The 23,166-nt window shown below is 39.7% G+C and overlaps 1 long non-coding RNA gene across 1 annotated transcript; it reads left to right on the forward strand.

The window, feature by feature from the left end:
- Positions 1-1,634: 1,634 nt before the first annotated feature.
- LOC147305694 (uncharacterized) lies at positions 1,635-18,501 on the forward strand. The gene is made up of 3 exons (XR_015126636.1): positions 1,635-1,778; positions 3,498-3,600; positions 18,291-18,501. It is a non-coding gene; the product is annotated as an uncharacterized LOC147305694 (long non-coding RNA).
- The last annotated feature ends 4,665 nt before the right edge of the window (positions 18,502-23,166 follow it).

Consider the following 23,166-nt stretch of genomic DNA (forward strand, 5'->3'; position numbering starts at 1 on the left):
AGATTGACAGGAAAGTTATTGGTTCTTATCAGTTTGAAAACATATCTGCAACACAGTGAAGTGTGCAAAAGGGAATGTCTAAATACTTTGTGACTGCATTGGCTGAGTGTCAACAAAAGAGAAAAATATTCTGCTGTGAGACGAGGTGTGAAAAGAATTTAGTTCCTGACTTTCAATGCCAATTTTAATCTTGATATTCTTGATAAATGCCCGAAGAGAGATAAAATGATTCTTTCTTTTCATAACACTGCTTCTTCAGGCAAAATCTCCCAAAAAACTCTGCTCTGAAGTCATTAAGGATCCACTCTCAGCCAACTAAAGTAAACTGTAGTAAAAGTATTTAGTAATGTAATGATTTGGAGCTCGTTTTGTCTCTCACTTTAGTTTGACCCTATATTGGCAACACACGTTTTTATTATCTCATGTTTTGTCTACAAATGCCAACATTTCTTATAAAGCAGGGAAATAATTCTTTCATCACTTCTAGTTACAATGAAGCATGCAATCAAGCCGAGTTATGAAAGGTGACCATAGTTGGAGTCCAAATATGAAGAGGATGTGACATTTTTGGCGAGGGGCCAGCCACCGTCCTGAACCCCATGCTTTCTGTCTTTCTTCTCTATTTGTCAGCACTTCCAAACATGGCTACCTGCGGAGAGAAACAGACAGTGAGACTCTCTTAGGGATGCCAGGCTCCTGTATATTATGTTTTTAGCATGCCTCAGATTTTTTCACAGCAGCCTAAGTAACTCCAAACAGAGCTGAGCAGTCCAAGTCCTGCTGATACCGGAGTTGCTCCAAACAAACCTGTTGCCGTGATACCGTCCTCTGAGTAGAGGCAGTGATGAAAGATAAATGCAGTGCAATGATGCTTATTATGTGCTGGTTTTCCACATTAACAGCAGCTTGCTTTCTATTAAGGTATTTTTTGTGACTTCTAAAACTTTACCAGAGTGGCTTTGCATAATTAAGCGTTAAAAATAATCCTTGTTTTTGCTATACTGAACCTTGCTGTAGTCCTTCATCCACTTGCTGAAACAAATAGTTTTCAATAGACTTTAAACTTTCCTTTTTGATGAAGCTTACAGTTAGGACGTGATCCTTGATCCTCGTTTGGCTGAACCTGAACCCTCCTGTGGTTACACTGCAATAGGCCTAGACTGCTTGGGGGTTCCCATGATGCTTGGGAGTGTTTCTTCTTCGCTAACCTGTTTTCTCTCTATATGTTAAAATATTACTTTATATTTAATCCGTACTATTAAACTCTGGAGCTCTTCCACTTGTGACCTCTAACTGGTCACAGAAAATGGCTACCCCTCCCTGAGCCTGGTTCTACTGGAGGTTTCTTCCTGTTAATGGAGAGTTTTTCCTTCCCACTTTCACCAAGTGGTTGGTCGCAAGGGGTGAGGTTTTGCTGAGGTTTGCTCTATATTATTGTAGGGTCTTTACCTTATAATATAAAGCACCTTATTGTGATTTGGAACTATATAAATAAAATTGAATTTAGTTAAATTTGATCACTATTTAAAGTCACAGTGTCTAAAATCAATTAAAAGTAATTTTCACTGCTAGATGAGAGTAGATTGCAGATTGCAGTCAACTGAGCTCTAGTTTTGAAGCCAAACATGTTTTGCTGTGAGTCCACTGTTTAGCTAAGCTGGGTGAGAGGTTTCCATGACTATTTACTCAGGAAGAGGCTGTAAAACCTTGTGAAAAGAATGTGATATGGGTCAGTGAGTCAGAGAAGCTCACTTCTTACCGATAACAGTGATACTGAGGTAAGTGGATTTAGATATGCTGGACTGTCAGTAAGACTGCTGTTTTTTTTTTGCCGCTGTTAGCCTTTGTTAGCCACTGTTAGCAGCTCTTAGCTACTGTTAGTGAAACAGTCTTTGAAGTCTATTTAACTTTGTTGGACTCTGAGACATTCTGAATAAATTCTTATACAATGTGAGAATGTAATCAAACGGTTTATCAGAGGGAAAGTGTGATTTTTAGCCTGACATTAGCTGGCATAATTTTAGCTAACTAGCTGTTGTTGTTTAGCCAGTATTCAACATTAGATCGTTTTGACAATAACTGGTTACATTTGTTTAGATATTTCACTCAGTCTGTTCCAGATGCTGCAGATTTGTCAATTTCTGCAAGTATATCATATGATATGACCGGATTATCTACCTCGTAGAAAAAAAAGGTTGTTATCTCCTTGATCATGCTTAATCATCCAGGTAAAGAAAATACCAGAATGTTGATTCTATTTATCTGGATTTAGCATTTTTAGAAAAACCCTACGTCTAGATAAACAGAATCAAGTTTCTTAGGTTGCTTTGTAGTCCATGCAAATGCATAGGTGCTGATATTAACTTAAGATAACCCCAATTAAAAATCTTTGATAAATTTTAAATAAACAATATCAAGAGCCCTCTAGCTAGACATGAACCTATGTGTTTCTCTGACATAAATCACCAGCCAACACTTTTTTCTGACAGCACAGATGAGCTCAGCAGAAACCTGTATTTACAGTACCACACAGGTTTGAGTCTGGCCGAAGGACATATCTCGAGTCTGAATGTGTAGACACAAACTGACACATTACTGCATAGCACTTTAATGCCAAGGCCTTTCATCTCCTCCGCCTTTTGTGTTTCAGACACATAGAGGTAAGAGTAGAAAAAGACAAGTTTTTTTTTCTAAAACCAAGTGTTCAGAGAAGTTTGAGAATCACATTAGATTCCCCTTTAAATTTTGTGAATTCTAAAGATCAGTCTCTGAAAAAAATTCCCATGTAAAACAGGTCAGCTTTTTATCAGGTTCATGCTGTTTTGAGAATTATTAAAAAGTGACTAAGGTTGAAAAACCTAGCTTACACACAGTCCAGTGAGGTTGGGGTTGTCAGCATTTCTTTTCCAAAAGGCAATACTGATTTATATAAAGTAAAAGCAGAGAACCAAACAAACGATAACTGAGTAGAAACACAGTTAAAGATAACACAACAAACTAAATCAAATCAAATCAAATCAAATCACTTTTATTGTCACATCACATGTGCAGGTACATTGGTACAGCACATGTGAGTGAAATTCTTGTGTGCGAGCTTCACAAGCAACAGAGTTGTGCAAATACAATAATGTAAACAAGCAAAATACAAGAATGGCTACATCTGAAACTAATAAATATATGTACAATATATAATATATAATAGTATACTACTAATACTACTATTACTAATGAAAAAAATTCAAACAAATATGTAAAAATTTAAATATGACCAGCTGTTATTTTGCTCTGAGAGTTCTTGAGGTTATACTTTTGGGATTTTTCAGGTTGGACAGAAATGGTCTGTGGTTCACTTCTGGCATTGGGCTACATTTCACTCATGTTTGTGCAGACTGTCATTTCATGCTGGAAATGATTTCATGCACACTATGAATTTCTGCAAATTAAAATTATTGCCTCTTGTAACCTCTTGTTCACATTGGTATCTACCACAATTACAGCTGTTACATGGCTGGGATAGGCTCCAACACCCCTGCAACCCAGAATTGGATAACTGGAAGAAGATGGATGGATGGATGGATGGATGGATAGGATACTGTAACGGTAATACATTTTTGAGAGGAAGCCAGCAAGATTAGTTTAATGCTATTTTTAATGATTTTTTACTAATGTGACAATTTTGTTAGACAAACACTTTTTTATTCCTGGGGATCGATATGTGACATTTCTTAATCAAAGAATTTAAACTCTGAGAATGCCAGGGTGCAGAAAATCCTCTAGCATAACACGTTCTTTCTTCATGCCAGCTGTAAGTAATATTTGATAGTAGGCTGCATGACTTCTTTCTTTTCCATCTAGTAGTTTGGTTTTCTGCCTGGCAGTGGTAGAGGAAATTTTAAAATTCTAGCAAATATCAGGTTCTGAAAAGTATCTATTAAGAAAATGTATTTTCTTGATAGTATATTATTACTATTATTACTAATATTTTCTTTTCTATTAGAAAAATTCAGGAAAAAATATTCAGTATAAGAGCGCCTAAAATTTCCTGTATTTGTATAGCGCTTTACTAGTCCTTAAGGACCACAAAGCACTTTACACAACCAGTCATCCACCCATTCACACACTGGTGATGGCAGCTACATTGTAGCCACAGCCACCCTGGGGCGCACTGACAGAGGCGAGGCTGCCGGACAGTAGGCACCACCAGTAGGCAACGGGTGAAGTGTCTTGCCCAAGGACACAACGACCGAAATAAGGAGATACAAAGGGAAATATCCCTTTGAAAAAATGTAATAATAATAATGGATTGCATTTATATAGCGCTTTTCAAGACCCTCAAAGCGCTTTACAATTCCACTATTCATTCACACACTGGTGGAGGCAAGCTACAGCTGTAGCCACAGCTGCCCTGGGGCAGACTGATAGAAGCGAAGCTACCATATCGCACCATTGGCACCTCTGGCCAACGCCAGTAGGCGGTAGGTGAAGTGTCTTGCCCAAGGACACAACGACCAAGACAGACAGAGCTGGGGATCGAACCGGCAAACTTCCAGTTACAAGATGAGCTTCTATACCAAACTGATCATAGCTTTGAGTAGCATAGTAGCTTTGAGGACAGCAACTTACTACAAGTGGTTACAGACCTGGTCCTCATCTTTGAAGCTACCATTTCAAAGGTAACAAGACCACAAGTTCATTGCACACGGTCACATTTTGGTCATGCTGTGGTCTCAAACCACTGTTTTCTCTAGTGCTACTGTGGAATAAAGCACCAGAGCGTATAAATGAGGTGTGTTCTCGTCATGCAAATGGTCTAGTTGTGGCGACAGACTGACAACTAGTCTAGGATGAACACTGGATCTCCCCATGACAGCTGGGATTGCCTCCAGCCCCACCGTGACCCCTAAATGGGATAAGTTTCATTCATATCCACAGGTGGGTTGTGTAGTGGTGGAAATTTTGACCAATATACCTGAACTATTTTTAACTATCTTTCTTTTCCAGGGGATGTTTGTTTAGGTTTCAGTGCCAAAGCTACTTTGTTAGGTTAAGCAAAACCTTATAACTTGTGTTGAATTTCACTTTAACTACACTGCAGAAGGCAAAGTTCACGACTAGAGCTCATCACTCAGATACAGAAAGAGGCTGATTTTAATTCTTGTGTATTTGTTCCTGCATGTTGTTTTTCCACTATGTGATTTATTGCTTGTCTCTGTAACTTAATTATTGCCTTGAAGAAGAAGAGAAGCACAAACATGGATCATGTCTTCATACAGCGCCTGCAGAACAATATCATAATTTGCCTGCACAAACAAGTGCCACGACCACTTCTCTGCAAACCCATGCAAACTGAATATGTCACATCGCCTCCTCTGAGTAATCTTGCAGTAATGGCATCTGGGCGAGGATGGTTTTGAAATGTGACAGCAGCTATGTAAGTATTTTCAGCAATTTAGATCTCAAATTGCAGCTGTCAAGAGCATTTTGAGGCTTCCCTCAGTCATGCGTGGCCCCTCAAATTCTGTCCCATGTCTCTATCCTGTCTCGATCCCGGCATCTTTTCAGGTTCACTCAGCAACCTCTGGCGCAATTACAGGGAGTTATACAAGGACACAGGACACGTTTAGAAACACTGGTCCTGCTTGATATTCACACGGCACACACACACACACACCTCACAGCATGAACAGGCAGCAGGAAAGGAGTCTGTTGTCGTTGGAGTGGAGACGATGGGTTTTAATGACACCGTATCTTTCAGAACGCCGTTCCCATAATTATCCTCTGTCTGACATGGATCTGTCATTAGTACTGATTGTTTGTCCTGATGCCCACCTTCTTCGGGAGAAAAGTGCGCGAGCGTAGGGAGGGTGTGGATTTTTGGATTCCCCTGAGCTGGACAGGTTGTATTCAGGAGCCCACGGGAGGCCCAAACTGGAGCCATTGGTGAGATTGGTATCGTATTAATGGCTCAGTAGGCTCCAAGATACATAACAGCAAAACCATAAGAGGCACTGGAATGTGGAGCTCCTTTGAATCATTGTCATAATTAGGGACAATTGCACACGCAGACCCAGGAGCTATTGTGCTCATTTGGAAGCTGTCTGGTCTGACTTTTCTCATGCTTTAGTACTCTGCTTGTGTCTGTGTGTGAGAGTTAAAATGACTCTTGCAAAATGTGTTTATTTGTATTTTGCTGACAATGGGTAAATGAGAGTTTTGATACAGCTCTCATGGTTGTGCTTTTGTCTCTGGCGTCACAGAGATAAGCACAAGTTGTCCCTTTAAGTTGGTGCCTAGACGCTGCGGCTGCAGCAATATGTTAGATGCAGAGACCACAAGACTTAAGAAAAATGTCTGCAATGTTCCCTCTTTTAAATTTGATAATCTGGACCACTATGATAAAAGACGATTATTGAACATAACTCTCTTTTGAGATCTTAGAAGACAGCAGATTAGAGTAGGTATCAGTCAGGCAGATACAGCATGACAAGAAATGCTAAAGCGGTTGCAGATTTGCAGCAAGTGCATGGCTAAAGCAGATAAAACGCTATGTCCTGTATGATTTTTGTCACCTGGATGTGTAGGAGCGTATTAGCTTAGTGTTCAGAGGGGTCAAACCCAAGAACAACTGTACCACAGACTTCTATAGGAAGGTCTTCCTGCAGCCACAGGTATCACCTCCAGATGGCCTCCTGATCAAAACATGTTTTGACAGTATAAAAAGTACACCAAATGCTTCATTTGCAGTTACTGGATCCATCAATTCATAGATCACGATCACTAAGATGAGTTATAGATATTAAATTATCATTAAATATTTATGAAGCCAGACATCATGGATAATGGTTTTTGGTTATGACTAAAAGTCTACATGAAAATCATATTTAAATGTATGTATGGCTGCTCGAGCTGCAGCAAAGTGTGCACAATGGTCTCAGGCTTCGTTATGCAACAACAATACTAAGCTCAGTTGTTATGAAAAACATGTCAGGCTTCTTCATATAGCAGATGATTAAACCTTAAATAGCTCTACTGACACTAATAAGGTCAAATATCCCTCATTATCTTTTCCCTGTGACAGCAGAGGATGGAGTTGGGGGGCAGGTGGAGCAACTCCAGCTTGGGGCTCTGGGAAGAAAAACAAAAAAACAGGAGACTTGTTGATCTGATTATGGACCAGAGACTCGTGTTTTAGGGTGTGGCGAGTCTGAGGTTGACGGTGTGGAAAAGATTTGGTTTTGCAGTGATAAGAGTGGACACAGGACAGGACAGCTCTGAAGCTGAATGATGAAGCAGATGGTCTGCAGGTGGGGGGTTATGCCTGTGTTTGGTTTTGTTTTATAAGGACAAAAAAATAAATTATACTGTACATGTTACAAGATTGTGCAAAAAAACATGTGTCCATCAGTTTCATGGTCAGGATTTTTGAATCCGTGATAAAGAGTGGTTGTTTCCCTCCCCCTCCCCTAACAAAACAACCATATAAATACTAGAGTGCATTGGCTTCAGCGGTTCTGCTGCTGGATCTCGAGTTACACCATTGTTTTTACAGTCTACAGTTATCTAGCTCGTGAGGGGTGGCTGAGCAGCGGAGGCAGAAACAACAGTCTATCCTCTTTTTAGTCCCCCTTCTTTATAGGACGGGTGTGTCATATTTGCAGTGCTGATCGTTTGGCCAAACTGAAGAATTTGTCTGGAAAACAAAAGAAAATAATTATCGCCGACTTAGAAATGATGATCTAAAACAAAATCAAAGTCCAGTTGGGACCCTGGGAATATTAACATCCACATCATGTACAGGGGTCATGGGCCTCCCCGATTTAGCTTCATCCTACTGATTTTCCCAAGATTCCAGAATAGGATGAGCAGCTCAGTCTCCGTGTTTAAAGAATGATGAGTTGACTGATTGAGCAACACTGATGAAGATTAGCATAAACTACAACCTCTGCAATGGCAAGCTAAGTTTTAGTAACTTTTTTAAAAATAAGCTCAGATTCACATGTGGTTTAATGTGATTAGCAGTCACAGCTCCATAACATATACTTACCAAGCCTTGCATCTGCTTTATCATTTGAAAAGGTTCAGAATAGACTCGAGTCCAGTGGTGCAATCTAACTGACATTTACTTGAGTGAACTACTGAAAAACATACTACTTGTGCTTTGAGTATTTCCATACTCTAATGCTTACTCCTTCTAGTCTACAATATTCCAGATGCAGAACTGTATGTACTCTATTTATTTTAAATTATTTACCATTTATTATGAAGATGTATTAAAACTAATTTAGATAAAACTACCCAGCTTTATATAAGTACTTACAATCATCTCCACCTGTTACATTAAAGTGATACACACATTAATGAACGTATGACAACGATGCAGTATTACAGTGATTTTGCATGAACAATTTAGGTTTTTTCAGTATATTTGTTGCTTAAACCTTTGTCCAACACTACTAAATCTCTGTTGCTCGGTAGAACAGTCCCCGTTCTTTCTCAGTGCAGTTCACTTGAGCTGATGTAAGGGGCCATTCAATCAGTGCCCTTTTCAACTCATTTTATATACAGAGGAATTTTTTCATCACTCAAATTTAGCTGGATGGTGAACACATTTTTCTGCCGTGAAACAATCTCAGAACACATTTATTTTAAAGTTACATAAACTTTAAAATATGGACGAGTTTCATGTAAATCCATCCAGTGGTTGTCAAGATATTTGAGTCGGGATTAAAAAAGGTGGAGTGACTGTCTGGGTCACTGATCGTGGGAAACCCTGAAACACTTTTAATTTTTTCCACTGATTTAATTCCCGCTATTGACAGGATACAGCATGTGAACATGTAATCCCTTTACAACCCTTCCACATCTTCCTCCCTTTAGCGTTCATTACTCTTGCTGACAGCATATTAATGAAGTGTAAACTTAAAACCTGGCCCCACCCTGGCTTGTTAACATCCACCACAGTGATTTTCCTCCACTTTATGCTTGAAGGAAGAGGCTTCTTCTTTTTCACTACAACCCTCCTCCTCCTCTGCCTCCTCCTCATTCCCTCTGCCAGCTTGACCCTCCAAAACACTTGAATCGGTGTCAGATCAGCATTTCTGCCTCTGCAGGAGAGCCAGTGTGATTTTTCATTACTCAAATAAAGACTGTCAAACGACTGTGAATATCTCAACGGAGGCTGATCCTTATAAATACCCAGGCGTCTGCCGTCCATTTGTTCACATGTGTGATCTCATATATCACACTTGTCCCTCCTGGGCAGTTATAATCTCCCACAGGCTTTTAGTAGAAATCCTGCTGATAGTGTTATTTGAAATGCCCTGTGATTATTCATTATAGAGTTTACACATGTGTGGGAAGCTCTTTAAAGAGGAAGATACCCAGAATAACACTGAGGACAAAAATAACTCCTTTCAAGGGAAAAATCTGATATATTCTCTCACTTGCTGCGACTGTTGTGCGCCTACGTCGCGCAAGAATCTGGTGTATTACCATCTTAAGGCAGTGGGATATAATGAGATGGCTTGTGGGATGAGACGCTCGGTATGAAAGGATAAACACAAAACACCAGCGTATTTTCACACAGTTCACAGACTGAAAACTATAATCTTCCAAATCCTGTCAAAATCACAGGGATATATGTTTCACAAGTAAATACGCACACTTTTACATTACTTTCCTCCTCTCACTGCTATGTGATTAAACCCAAATATGTATTTGAATGAAAAAAGAGCATTTTGAGATGTTTTGGCAGGCTAATAAAATCCCCCCCCCCTTTCCTAGAAAGAAAGTAGTAGTAATATTTGTGGACATAACTCTTTTGCCTCGAGACAGGTTTACAGTCTCGTGTTGGCAGGATAGATTCCTGAAATAAACTTTCCAGACCCAGAGAGCGAAAACAACTCCCTTTCTTTTGTGAGGAAGACGAGGCTCGGCCCGATATTCATCAGTGGGGATAACCTCTGACCTGAGAATCATATGACGCTGAGTGCTGGAGATCCCACTGCAGCCAGACAGTCTGTCTGAGACGCCATCCCTCTCTGTTCCTGACACTTCCTCTCCCTTGCTCCCACTTTTTTCCTTATGACTCTTTTTGTCTTAGGTAATATATGAATTTTGTTAAACTGAACCTTAAGTTGCACTTAAAAAAGAGAAAACTGCAACACCATCACCATGGCAAAAAACCACAACGATATTGGATTGGTTCAAATAAATAAGCCACCTTGACAGACAACCTCACTGGTTGCTGAACTCTGCATTTGAGACCTCAAAACCTCATTCTGGCCATCACCATTTTGGCTTCTTGGAGTCAGAAGTGACCATATTTGGCAGGTCACATTGCTGTCAGATAAAAACACGAGTGAAAAGTCTGGAAAGTATGGATGTATCAGTGTCTCTGTGAAGTCTCAAGCTGAGCCTTTCTTGGGTTTTTAACACCAGATATGATTTTTCTGTATAATCCTTCTTTCTAACTCTAATAATAACTTTATAACTCTGACTTTGTTTTATTTAATATGACATAGAAGTGCTCATTGATTAAGTTCCCAGAACAGTTTTAGTGAGGGACCCGAGGGCTTATTTATTAAACAAATAAAAGTAAACAATAAATATAAAACAAATAAAATACATTATAGTTAGTAGTAAAAGTCTTTTATAAAAGTCTATTTTTGAAAATGCAGCTGTTTCTATGTGTTTGGGCCTTTCGTCCACACGTAAACGGCGTAAATCACTGAAAACGGGGATTTTTAAAAAAAATCCATTTTTGCGTTTACGTGTGGACGAGAAATACAGAGTTCTTCACGCAATGTCAAAGGTATGTGCCTTTTTTCACGTCACGCTGTGCGCCACGTTATTGTTTACATGAGATGAATTGCAGAATGGCAGATAGAGACAAAATACTGTTAATCTGACTATCTTCAGGTTTTACACGCTTACATACACACACGCAGTTACTGTCCCTCTATTTAGAAAGGCAGAGGCGTCACGGTGTGTTTATTTTACGTGTAGTTGTTTTTTCCTGTGTAATAATATTCAACATTGCTAATACATTTTTCCAAAAATGCCTCTCTGTGCAAAATGTGTTCAAAAACATAAACAACTGAGGGATACTGTTTGTCCATGATTTGAACCGGGGGAACAAATTGTGGCAGGATCAGCCTGATATTATTTGTATCCCACTGTAACTTTACTGTATAATAAGGTAACATCTCCAATGTCAGGAGTAGTTAGTCATTATAAGAAGTGTTTGTGAACTAAAAATCAAGAGTGTGGGATACTGTTTGTCCGTGATTTGGAGAGCCCAGCATGTGCTCCCAACAGGGAAAACCAATTCTGCAGAGGAGACCTACCTCGGCACTTGTGCAGGTGAAGCCAAAGGGAAGATATGCTTTACCATATTTTCTAGTCTTTGGCTTGGAAGGAAATTGGTTTGGAAACATATTTGGCGATGCTTCATCTCCTGCTTTGCGTTTGTGTGGGAGCCCTGACAAAAACCTGTCCATTATGCTAGCAGTGTCCAAACTTTCTTCTTTTTCTCTTTTCATCCCCCCCCCCCCCCCTGCAATGGCCCCACACTTTGGGAACCTCTGTGCTAAAGTATGCGTTTTTGCAACCAGAGGAGTCGCCCGCTGTTGGCCACTACAAAGAATGTTCTCTTTTTATGCTCTCTATGTACTTGAATTTAGTAAAGGTGAGTCACAGCAGGGAACTGTTGGTTGCAGCTACCTGTGTGGGTAATCCGATGAATCACAGAGGTGATGAAATCTAAGTCAATCAAATGCTTGAAAATTATTTTCAATTCTGCTAACTTGTCATTTTGACACCAGAGTCTTTGGGGATCAACTCACTTTTGAAGGCAGCTCCATGTGGCCACTAAAGAAGCTTACCTAACAGGGTAGGCCTATGCACCTGAATAATAGAGTAGCTTCTTTTTCTTAAGCGCACACATTGATGATGTCGACGCCCTTATAGTTGTACTCTTCCCCCACAAAACCATTCACTGCACTGTTGTCTTCCTCTTGCCCATCACTGACACGTCTGACAATTGACGAATCTTCAGAGTATTTGTGGAATGACCCAGAGTTGTGCTGAAAGTCTGGGGGGGGGGGACGAGGTAAACAGGAGTGGAGATAGCATGATCCCTCATCGAGTTCCTATTCTGCACATCACCTAATCAGACAGATCTCTGCTCAGTCTGCGAGACTGTGCATGCCAGGTCAGCAATAATCCACGGGATGGTCGAAGAGTTTGGTGGTATTTCCAATAGCTTCTTTTTTAGTAGCAGTGGCTGGGTGGTGTTAAGTGCATTTGAGTAATTAAACAAAGTGATACTCAATATGCAGGCATCCCTATCTAGATTGCAGTTTGCTCCCTGCAGCATTTTAGATGATTGCATTATTCACTCAGATTTGGTCCAGGTGGGCCGAGATGAGTCTCTCCTGTACCTTCATCATATGTTACGTAAGAGAAATTGGTTGATAGTTGTTACAGACTTTTTCTGGAATGGGAACTAGGGAAGATGTTTTCCATAACACTTGTATTTTCTCCTGTTTGAGACTCAGGATCTGTTAAAGATATTGCTCAGCTCATTTATTCTCTCCAGGCTGCCCACTGCTCGTCTGTCACCTTAAATCCAGCATAGGATGGAGAACAGTTGATAACAGTCATTCAAAGGAATAATAAATCAATTTAAATAATCCCTATTGATTTTCATACTGGCTTCATAGTATAGTGGTTAACATGCTCATCTAGCGTGCAAGAGATCCTCACTTAAAGCCTGGGAGAAGATATAAATCTATGGGAGGGTGGCATCGGGAAGGGCATCTACTGTAAAAATCTGCCAAATCGAGTATCTGGATCGATCTGCTAAGTAGACAAAAGGAGCTTATCAGCTGAAGCTGAATTATGGGAGGAATGTACTTCTGTGTAATACCAATTTGTATCAGAAGATGGTACATCGAGTGAACTCGGTAAATCGTTAGGATTAAATTCTTATTTCCAGACAGCCTGCATTAAGGCAGAGCTTCTTGAGGAAATTGAGGTAGCTGTTAATAAAAAAAAACATTAAATAAACAAATAAGAATAAAAATGTACATGTACAAGACCACACGTAAAAACAACATTTCAAGACTCCCACAAATGAAGCACAGCTCCCTGGTGGTGCAAATGTACCTGAAGCACCTGAAGAACAGGAACGTTTTTTTTAAGTTTGTACAGAAAAAGTACTCTTAGGACTCAGCAAGAAGTCTGCAGACTCGTCATCTGTCCATCTACACTCATTGCAAAACAGTGGCACAACAGCGCTCAGTAATTATCCACATATGACTGATCATCTGCTGACTAATTTGGGTTTGGAAAGTGTTCGTGAGAAATTACACTTGGTTGTCTGGAACATATGAGCAGAAATAAGAAATATATCAGTCTGCATGTCAAACACATTTCTATTACATTAATAAAGGACATAATTACAGAACAACATGTTAATGATTTGTAATTCTTAACACAATCTTTGAAAAAGTTAAGACCAATGTGACGCTTGTTTACACTGTAACCTGGCATTTAACTGAGGGACTAATTGAAAGTTGATGTTAAAATGATTGAGAGCGTAATAATTATGAGAAGGTAAGACTAGAATCCTAAATAGTATTTTAGAAAAACTATGTTTTTGGTAGCTTTATAAATATTAAATCCCAGCTTGTCTCAACCAAAGACACACAGCAAAACTAAAAATAACAAAAGGGATCCGAACTCTGTTTTTCTCCGCAGACAGAATGAAAATCATTTAATTATTAAACTGTAAAGGCACAGCTCCACTGCGCCTTTGAACCATTCTTCACACTAATGTTTTCATACAGTATGTTTAGACAAAATTTGCCAAATATAATGAAAATGTGATTATTCTGCAAATTATATTTTTAAATTAAGGGTGATAAATGTATGTATATATCATATACCATAAATATACCATATATGTGTATATATGGTATATTTATGCTTATATCCTTACTCTCATTCCCCTTTATTGTACCTGTAACATGCAACTTCTGTCGGTGCTGTGCTACTGGAAACCCACCCCAGGGATTAATAAAGTTTCATCTAATTTAATCTAATCTAATCTAATCTGAATGCAAAAGGTGGCATGGTGGTTAGTACTGTTGGCTCATAGCAAGAAGGTCCTGAGTTCAATTCCACCATCAGGCTGGGCTCTTTCTGTGTGGAGTTTATATGTTCTCCCCATGTTTGTGTGAGTACTCCAGCTTCCTCCCACAGTTCAAAGACATGCAGTTAGTGGGGTTAGGTTTATTGGAAACACTCCAGCTCCCCCCGCAACCCTGAAAAAGATAAGCGGAAGCAAATGGATGGATAGAAATACAAAAGTTCAAGTAATGTGTTATCAGAGACAGTACAAAAAATGGACATTAACCTTTGGCTCCTAAGGTGTCACGCCAGTTTGTCTTTAATTTATATTTCTCGATTATTGTTATTTATGGTTTTAGTTCTCTGGATGCTATATTTGTTGTTCTAGCTTCTAGTTGCAGTCACTGTCTTTCCTGTGTTCCACGTCTAATATCCAGTCAGTCTTGTTTCAGTGTCAAGCCCGTGTCGCTGTGCATACGTCATGCTTTATGTTGACAGTCGGTGTCCTGTATTAATGTTTTCAGTTTTGCTTCCCCTTGATCTCGTCGTGTTTGATTACTTCGAGCTGTGCTCTCCTCCTGTGTCTCATTCCCTCGTTATCCCTCTGTGTACTTAAGTCCTGTGTCTTGTCTTGGTTGTTGTTGTGTCCTGCGCATTTGCTGCGTAAGCGCCGTGTTCTATACCCACGTCATGTTATGGCTCGTCTAGTCATTCGTAGTTTGGCGCAAGATTCTTAGTTCAAGTTCATCTTTTGTTTGTTTCCTTTTCAGTGTTCATGTACCTAGTATTAGCATGTATTTTCCAGCAATAAAACTGCCGCCTTTAGTTAATAATTCTGTCTCTGAGTCCGGCGTTTGGGTCTTAACCAAGCCTGACACAAAGCACAACCATGACGTAAGGTTTTGAAACTGGATGTGATAAGCAAGTACTAGCATGTGATTGAAGTCATTAACAAGTTAGCATATCCTAAAAATCCTTCTTTTTGCAAATTAATGACGATATTTTGCAAAAGGAATTTCAGGTTTTACTCAAAATGACCACAAAACAGGAAATGAGCCCAGGAAAATGTTTAGAACTCCATTTCCCCCCCCCCCCACAGACTTCTCTTTGCAACAGAGGAGTCACCCCCTGCTGACCATTAGAAAGAATGCAGATCTCTGTGTTGCTTCATTTTTCAGACCAGGAAGAAACACTCACATGTTAAACAGTCTCCAAATGTAATATGTAATGTGTGTCTATTCATAGTCTATACAAATGAAGTCCTTTTACTGTTATTATTATTATTATGTGGTCCCTCCATATCACCAACTGATCATGTTTGATAAAAAGAGGCAAGAATTTTCTCCTAATCACTTTTAAGCTACATTGTTATTATTTAAGAATAGCCTGTTTTGTTCCCTTAATATCTGGAACAAAGCTTTCCTTTAGCAAAGAAAAATTATATTCTTCTGGCTAGTAAGTTTTACACTGTCTTTACTTTCTTTTACATATAACTGACATGGATACAAACATTTTTTTTAAAGAGCTATAAAAGCAACTACCACAGCAGAACCCTCCACCCCCACCCTTTTTACTCCCCTGCTATAAGCGCTGTCTTCTCTGCAGCAAACTCCTGAGATACCAGCATGCAGACAAGACGCTGTGCTCTCACCGCTCCAAACAATTACCATTAGGTAGGCCATGACAGAGCTTTTCCTCACTGTGCAACAGAATGAAACAGCTGCTGACAAGTCCAGCTCTCCTGAGTCCCGCTCCAGTCTGCCGCGATGCTCCGTCTGCGACTCTGCTTTTGTCGGATACGGTGCTCTCAAGATGAGGGCTCGATAAACAAAATAGCTAATGTGCTTCCTTCTACATTTGATTTAATTTTACTGTAGTCTAGGAAATTGTTTCCATCTCGCAGCAGCATACTTTTAGCTAATTGTAGCTGCTTATCAGTGTGATCGTAGCTTTTAAAGTTAACAAGATTTAATGGATGCCACAGCTAACACGTGGTAACTGTAGAGAAACCAGAGATAAATTTTATGGCATGGAGCCACTAAACATGCAATTACCTTATAAAAGAAGCATGCCCCGTTTACATGCTTTTAAGAAAACGAAAAAACAGATAATGTGGAGATTTTCTGCAAGATGAAAGCTTGGATTTGGTGTTTATGCTCTAATTAGTGTTGAAGCATTGGGCACAGAGCCTATGTAATTAACCTGGGCAATTACAGTCGCTGTAATTTCATGTTTTTGTCCGCAGACTCTTACCTCATTTTTATTGCTCTGGTGTTTACAGTAAATTAAATATATGTCCTAATGATGTATGGTAGCAAAACATGACACAATGTTTTGATAACAAGGGGGCTTGCAGGTGGGTTGCAAGTGGCTCCCCCTCCCTGACTTACAGGAAGAGGAGGCCTGGCACCATGCATACATTTCTGTTCACTTCATAATTTGGCATCAGTAACGTTTGAGGCATTTCACTCAAATGAGTCATGGTTAGAGCAGAGCCCCGTGCCAAAAAGGTGTTGGGTTTGAGCGCTGCGGTGTTCAGAATGAGGCACACAGCATGAGGTGACATGTTTTGCTGGTATAGAAGATATGGGAATACTCCCATAATGAGAGCTTTGTGAGATAATGGTATGCACGAGCCCACCTCCTGCTATGTTTCCTCACTCAGCTCCAGAGGCGCAAACGGCATCAGGAACAATGCCGAAACATGTCATGTAGACAAGCTTGGGTTGACGGGGTTGGTAGGCAATATAATCTGTTTTCTACGTGGCACACGATTTGTGACGGGCTGATTGCAATGAATAAAACTCTCAAGTAGTGCTGACGGCGTGGAAACTCTTTGTCCCTACTTGCATGTGTTAAAGGAAAACTTCACAGGTTTCCAGATCTGTCTTAATACTGTACTTACCTGCTTAGTATATCAACATTTAACACATCCTGTCCAAACTGGCAATTAAAAGATCAACTTATTTATGGCATAATTTTATGAAGTCTTTTCAAAAGTAAACTTTTTGATCAGCTTACTATGAGGAAACATTGGAACCTTAAAAAAGAGGATGCACTGTGGAGCAGTCCTGTGCATTGTTAACCACATTTTAACTGGCTTTGAGAGGCAAAGTAAAATCCTCACAGTAATCGTCAAATGGACAGATTTTCAGAGGGTCAACACTAATATGCATCGAGCCGATCACTCAGTTCCAACAAGAAAAGAGACAGGGGTTCAAAGGCAAGAAGAAGTATCAAAAAACTACCTTCTATTTTGCACCAAGAGAGTAGGAGATGCAAGCAGATCTCAGAAAGAAGCTTGTCTTCCCAGAAGAGATAGAAACAACCACATCTTGTGCTCTGAGAGGACATAAATTAAAGGAAACCAAGAATCAAGATCTAGCCAGAGGATGGCAAACAGCCTTATTTCCTATAGAAGTTGAAAGCGTCTCGGGGCCCAAATGACTGAACAAAGCCTTTGTGGAGCCATGGCAACAGAGAAGTTGGTGAGAGCTCTCAGGTAAAATCCTCCTGCAGGTGAAGGCTAACCTTGGCCTTGCTGCCTCTACTAAAGCGTGCAGGTTAAGGGGCTGAAGATGCTGAACATGAGGAGAGGTTACCGATATAATTTGCTATGCTGTTTAAGTGGGAATTCAAGAAGCAAGCTTAATTTTTTAAGCCCTGGAGGTTGCTGCTTGGCAGCTGCTTTACAGATTTTTACTAAAAAACGATACCACTACAGTAAATTAATGGGCTAGACGCTTACGCAGTGAGTTGAAACTTGCTAGAAAGCTCATATTACTGTAAACATTCGTCATCAGCACGAGCAAACTCTTCAAGGTTACTCTCTGATACATTTCTGCTGGAGTAACATGGATTAGAGCATTTTGTACCAAGGATCTGATAAAACTTTCAAGTCTTGTGGTATTTGTTACAGCAAAACAAACTTGTTTTCGCACATATAGTTTAGAACACACTGCTGGAGCCTTTTTGCTTGGCACTGATGGTAAGCTCATACTGTTCACGGTTGCTCAGCCAATATAATGCTGCTGCACAGAGCAGAGCAGAGTGAGGAGCAGTATGGCTAACAGCTGTGTGCTCCTGTCCAGGGACAACTGCCTGTGACGGCATTTCCTTGGATACTTGCTCACATACTGTGTCTTTATTTCCAGCGGTCAAGCTCCCATGCAGCTCCCACCATGGATAAATGCAGCTTTGTGAAGAGTTTTTTCCCCCCTCGGAGCAGCTGTCTGCAGCCCCTCGAGTATTTGTCTGTGCAGCAAACCAAGCAAGTGCACGAAGGCTGTCAGGGTGGCAAGAAATGAACGTTCAAGTTGAGAGACAGTTTTCATTATAGCGTACAGTCAACTGTAGAGATCATGCTGAGGGGAAAAAAACTGTAAAGAAGACCCTGTATAAAACAAATTAAAACTAGACACACCTGTGTACTGATTGTGTTTGACATGTGTACATAATGCATACCTCACCGAAATCTGGCTTTGCATACTTCACACACATCAAACTGTTTCACAATTCCTGATAGTTGCATGACTCACCGATGCTCATGGGACCTTCCCAAAGTTAGTTTGTAATCGCTCTATATGTTGTAAATTTTCCAAGATTATGAAGCCAACAACACAAACACTGAGATCTGGCACTGCTTCAGCCTTTTACAGACAGAATTTTTGTGGAAAATATTTGTTTTCATAGCAAAAGACAAAGAGCAGATGGTAGGCACAAGCATACACAGGTACAGAAAAACTCTGCGTTGGCACAGAGGTTAACCTATGTTAGATGTATTGCAACTGACATGTAAATCACATTTAGTCTTAGATGGTGGTGGTGTGAGTTAAACTGAAAACAAACTGGGGTACCAATGATAGATATCAAGATAGACTTCAGAATTTACCTTACTCCAGAAATTCAAGAAAATGCCACCATAAAGTATAAATAAAAAAAGAAAAGACTGTCATTAATGTGTTTTCAGCTGACTTTATAAACCTTTTTAATACAATTTATGGACAAAAGTAGTTGGTGATTTACAACATTACACCTACAGGAGCTTGTCAGCCTTGGAAACCATGCCATGAAGCTCCTTGCACAGTTTTTGTGCTGATGTTAATGCCAGAGGAGTTTTGGAGCTCTACAGTTACTAAGTCAGCAGAGCATTGGTGACTTTTATGCACTGTGCCCCTCAGCACTCGGGGACTCAGTGTCTGTAACTTTATGTGGTTTTACATTGTGGCTGAGTCGCTTCCACCTTTGCAGTAACATGACTTACAGTTGATTGTGGAATATATAAATAGGGATGAAAATGACAGAGTGGTGGTGTCCTATCCAAACAGTGTCACGTTCAAATTCAGTGAGCTCCTCAGAATTACCCATTCTCTCACAGGTATTTGTAAAGGCAGAGGATCTGAAAACACCTGAACTCAAAGCTTAAGAAATGTGTCCCAAAGTCCACATATTGTCCATATATTTAAGAGTATTAAAGACTTTAATACCTTAATACTCAATTTTTAGTAACTTCTCGTGGAAACAATGCAGAATTCTAAAAAGTTCAGAAGATACTTAAATTACAAAAATTGATTTATACACACGATGAAGTTGCAACTCAGTCTCAGAAAAGTTTGAAATGATGATAAAAAAGGAATCTCTGTGCTTGTGTTCATGAACAAGAAATGTCAGAGACTTAATGCAAGTTAATGTGGGCTTGGGAGAGTTTAAGTCTGTCTTAAAGGAACGAGAGAACAGCTCTTTTACTCAGTGTGATTGTTTTTAATGTACTCTTAATTTGATCTGTTATTGTATATTTTACACATGTTTGTATGGGATATTGTATTTGTTTTAAATGTTATATACCTATGTGGTATGTGACTTTTGTTGCTATGATGCCAGGTCTCTCTTGGAAATGAGATTTTTAATCTCAATGAGATTTTTTCACCTGGATAAATAAAGGATTAATAAAATGTATTTTAGCAAGAATGATATTTTACACCAGTAGTGTCAAACATAAGGCCCGAGGGCGAGTATTGGCCTGGCAAAGACACCAATCTGGCCCACTTAATGTCTTTGGAAAATGTGAACGAGGTCAAAAATTTTGAACTTTTAACTGTATTTTTACACTGTTACAGCCTTTCCTACTGATAAAGACCTTCCCCACATCTGTTCATGCTACAACAAAGTAATTCATTAAAAGATAAGTAATTAAATGACAGAAAGTTACAGCTTTTTCACCACCTACTATAGAAACGTCTGTTTTTTTTGCAAAAAGGACATTTCTGTCAATTAGCATAGATTTGTGGTGACGGAAAATTTTTATTCACTACAGCAGCATTTCTTTGTCATGTCGAAAAACTGAGACGCACTGTTGAAATTACACTCCCCCCCCCCCTCATATTGAGATATATCAGAGAATAAATGTGCAACTCTTTTATACTAACTTTGTAATTTCTCAAGTGGCCCACGATGCTGAATGAGTTTGACATCCCCGTTTCAGACAAAGTAGGGCATGTTACCCTGGCAACCACTGTATTTTAACTGAAGCCATGTTATTTTTTTTTAAACCTAACCATTATCGGGTGTAATGTTATTGAAAATACACCTACATACATTTTTCTGTGACTCATTACTGCACCATATTCAACAATCAGAGTAGTGAGTGAATTCAGTAGTGACTGTTATGTTGTTCCTTATTGAAGTTACAAAGATTCTTCGGTTATCTGATGGGCGTATCATCGAACCATCAAATGTGCATTTGCTACTCGCTACAATCAGCTGATTGGAGAAAGAAAATCATGGAGTGATTTAAAACTCTATGGAGTAACTTTTATTTGATTGTTTGTTTTACAGTGAACCTTAAATTGAATCTATATTAAACTTTACACTCTGGTTCTCGCACTTCTTATTCTTAAGTCTGACTTGTTTCATGTTTCTAATTAAAATTTAATTAACAATCAAAGTTTTGGTTGCTCTCCCTGATCATAGTTCAATTGGAGTTCTTCCTTCCCACCATTGCCAAGTGCTCTTCACAGGGAATTATCTGATTGTTTTTCCTCCAACATTGTGGTCTTTTCCTATTAAAATGAAGCGCCTCAAGGTGACTGTTGTCTTAAACTCAGCTGAATTTAATTCACTGCAAAATGATTTGAAATAATTGCATATTTGATACCGATCTTGGTCTGGTTAATTGAGCAAATTGTTTTATATGTTGCGCACTAGGGAAGAATGTCTCGACTTATACAGAAAATCATCTTCACTGATTTACTTTTTGAAATCTCTGGATCACTGCTTCAGCTGAGAAAAGAAAAGCCATGTGCAAATCTGTACTCTCTTTGAACCGAGCTCTCAGGTTCACAATCTGAGCAATCCGTGCCAGCGGGTTTGCAAACATCAAGGACTTCCCTGGCAGCTTCAGGATGAAAGCTTGGTTTTGGTGTAAAAATCCCAATAAATATGTAATCTTTTAAGCAGTAAACATAAAATACAAAGCCTTCTAAGTTTTTCCCCTGGTTTTCTCTGTTCCTTTTCTTCAGTGACTTATTATTTCACTTATTTGGAAAAGAGCAGCGTACACTGTACGTCTCCAGTATTTTTTCCTTTGTTTACTCTCCTTTTCCCCTCCATCATTACTTTAACCTGTGTTTAATCACTTTCACCTGTGTTCAGTTGGCCCGTGTGCATATAGCCTCTCGTTATCTCGCTACGGCTTTCTGGGCCAGGCACGGGCACCTTATGAGTTACAGGGAGACACAGGCAGCATCTGACAAAATTACATTGTGTAATGAGAATGCTTTAGGTTGTCACAAAACCCCACGACACACTTGGACTTGCTTCTCTTGGGGATCACTGAACCTGGCTCTTCAAATGCTCCATAACTTGTTCTTTGAGGAAATACATTTTTGCAAGTTTGTGCTCACTAGTTACAAACCTGTGGGCATGGATTACAAAACTGTGGTTACCAATTAAGAATCTGAAAGTCTTAGAATGATTTACATTGCCCCCCCCCCCCAGCTGAACCTAGGCAATCTCCACAGATTTCTCAGTATCTCCTTTCAGTGTCCAAGAAAGTAACATCACTCCCTCTTCCAATAAAGTGAGAAACTCAGTTATAGAAAATCTTAGGCTACAGAGAAATGTGGCCTTAGCAGCTGAAATGCAGCAGATGAAGGTTTGAAGCCAGACAGGGGGAGTGTGCCACTAATAAGACCTTGACTATTACCTGGAGTGACAGCCAGAGAATGGGAGGAGAAGGGCTGGCTCCACACTGCTCAGTCAGCCAGAAAGCCCCCAAACGGCAGGGCTAACGCAGGTCAAGTGATTTGGCGCCTCCGGTGTATTAAAGCTATTTACAAGGGACTAAAGGCTTTACGTTGCCTCACCCATTTGGTCTGTGCTGTTATACGACCTGGCACCGGACTGCCGTGTTTCTCTGACCCTCTCAATCAATACGAAGGGGCAATAAAGAACGCTGCCTTTAGGGGGGTGTTTGCCTTTTTTGTTTTGTTGCAGAGGAAACAGGTTTTTATGGCCGGCTCCTGATTCCCGGTGTGAAGGCGAGCACACGGAGAGACGTGAGATTACACAAGATCATCGGCACTCTGTCATAAACACCGAGGCAGACGCACAAAAACATGCATCCAGGTATGCACTTATTCATGTTTATAAGCAAAGTTACCACTCTTAGGTTTTGCAGTCTACTCAATTTTATGGTAACATTTATTTAAACCCAATTATTTGGAGTTCACAAGACCTCTGTGAATGGTGCAGTGAAGGTGGTGTTTATACAAATCATGAACTCCAAAAAACAAATCCCTGCTTTGATATAAATGTGCCTTCCGGTTGCAGACAAGTAGATTAAACATTTAAAATTGCTTTTCAATCATTTTAGTTTTGGGGACTTTAGCTCAAAACCATACTGAACACTGAACTTTATCGCTTTAATAACTAATGCTTGTCTCCAGTTGTTTAATAATAAAAAATAATCAGGCCACATACAGAAAGTGATGCACTACTTTTTCATTAAAATCACTAAAACACATTCATCAT

Source organism: Aulonocara sp. 'chitande type north' Nkhata Bay, linkage group LG20 (genome assembly GCF_057382095.1).
Source record: "Aulonocara sp. 'chitande type north' Nkhata Bay isolate Kocher_YH1m ecotype deep benthic linkage group LG20, A_spYH_male_GT1.1, whole genome shotgun sequence".
NCBI lineage: Eukaryota > Metazoa > Chordata > Actinopteri > Cichliformes > Cichlidae > Aulonocara > Aulonocara sp. 'chitande type north' Nkhata Bay.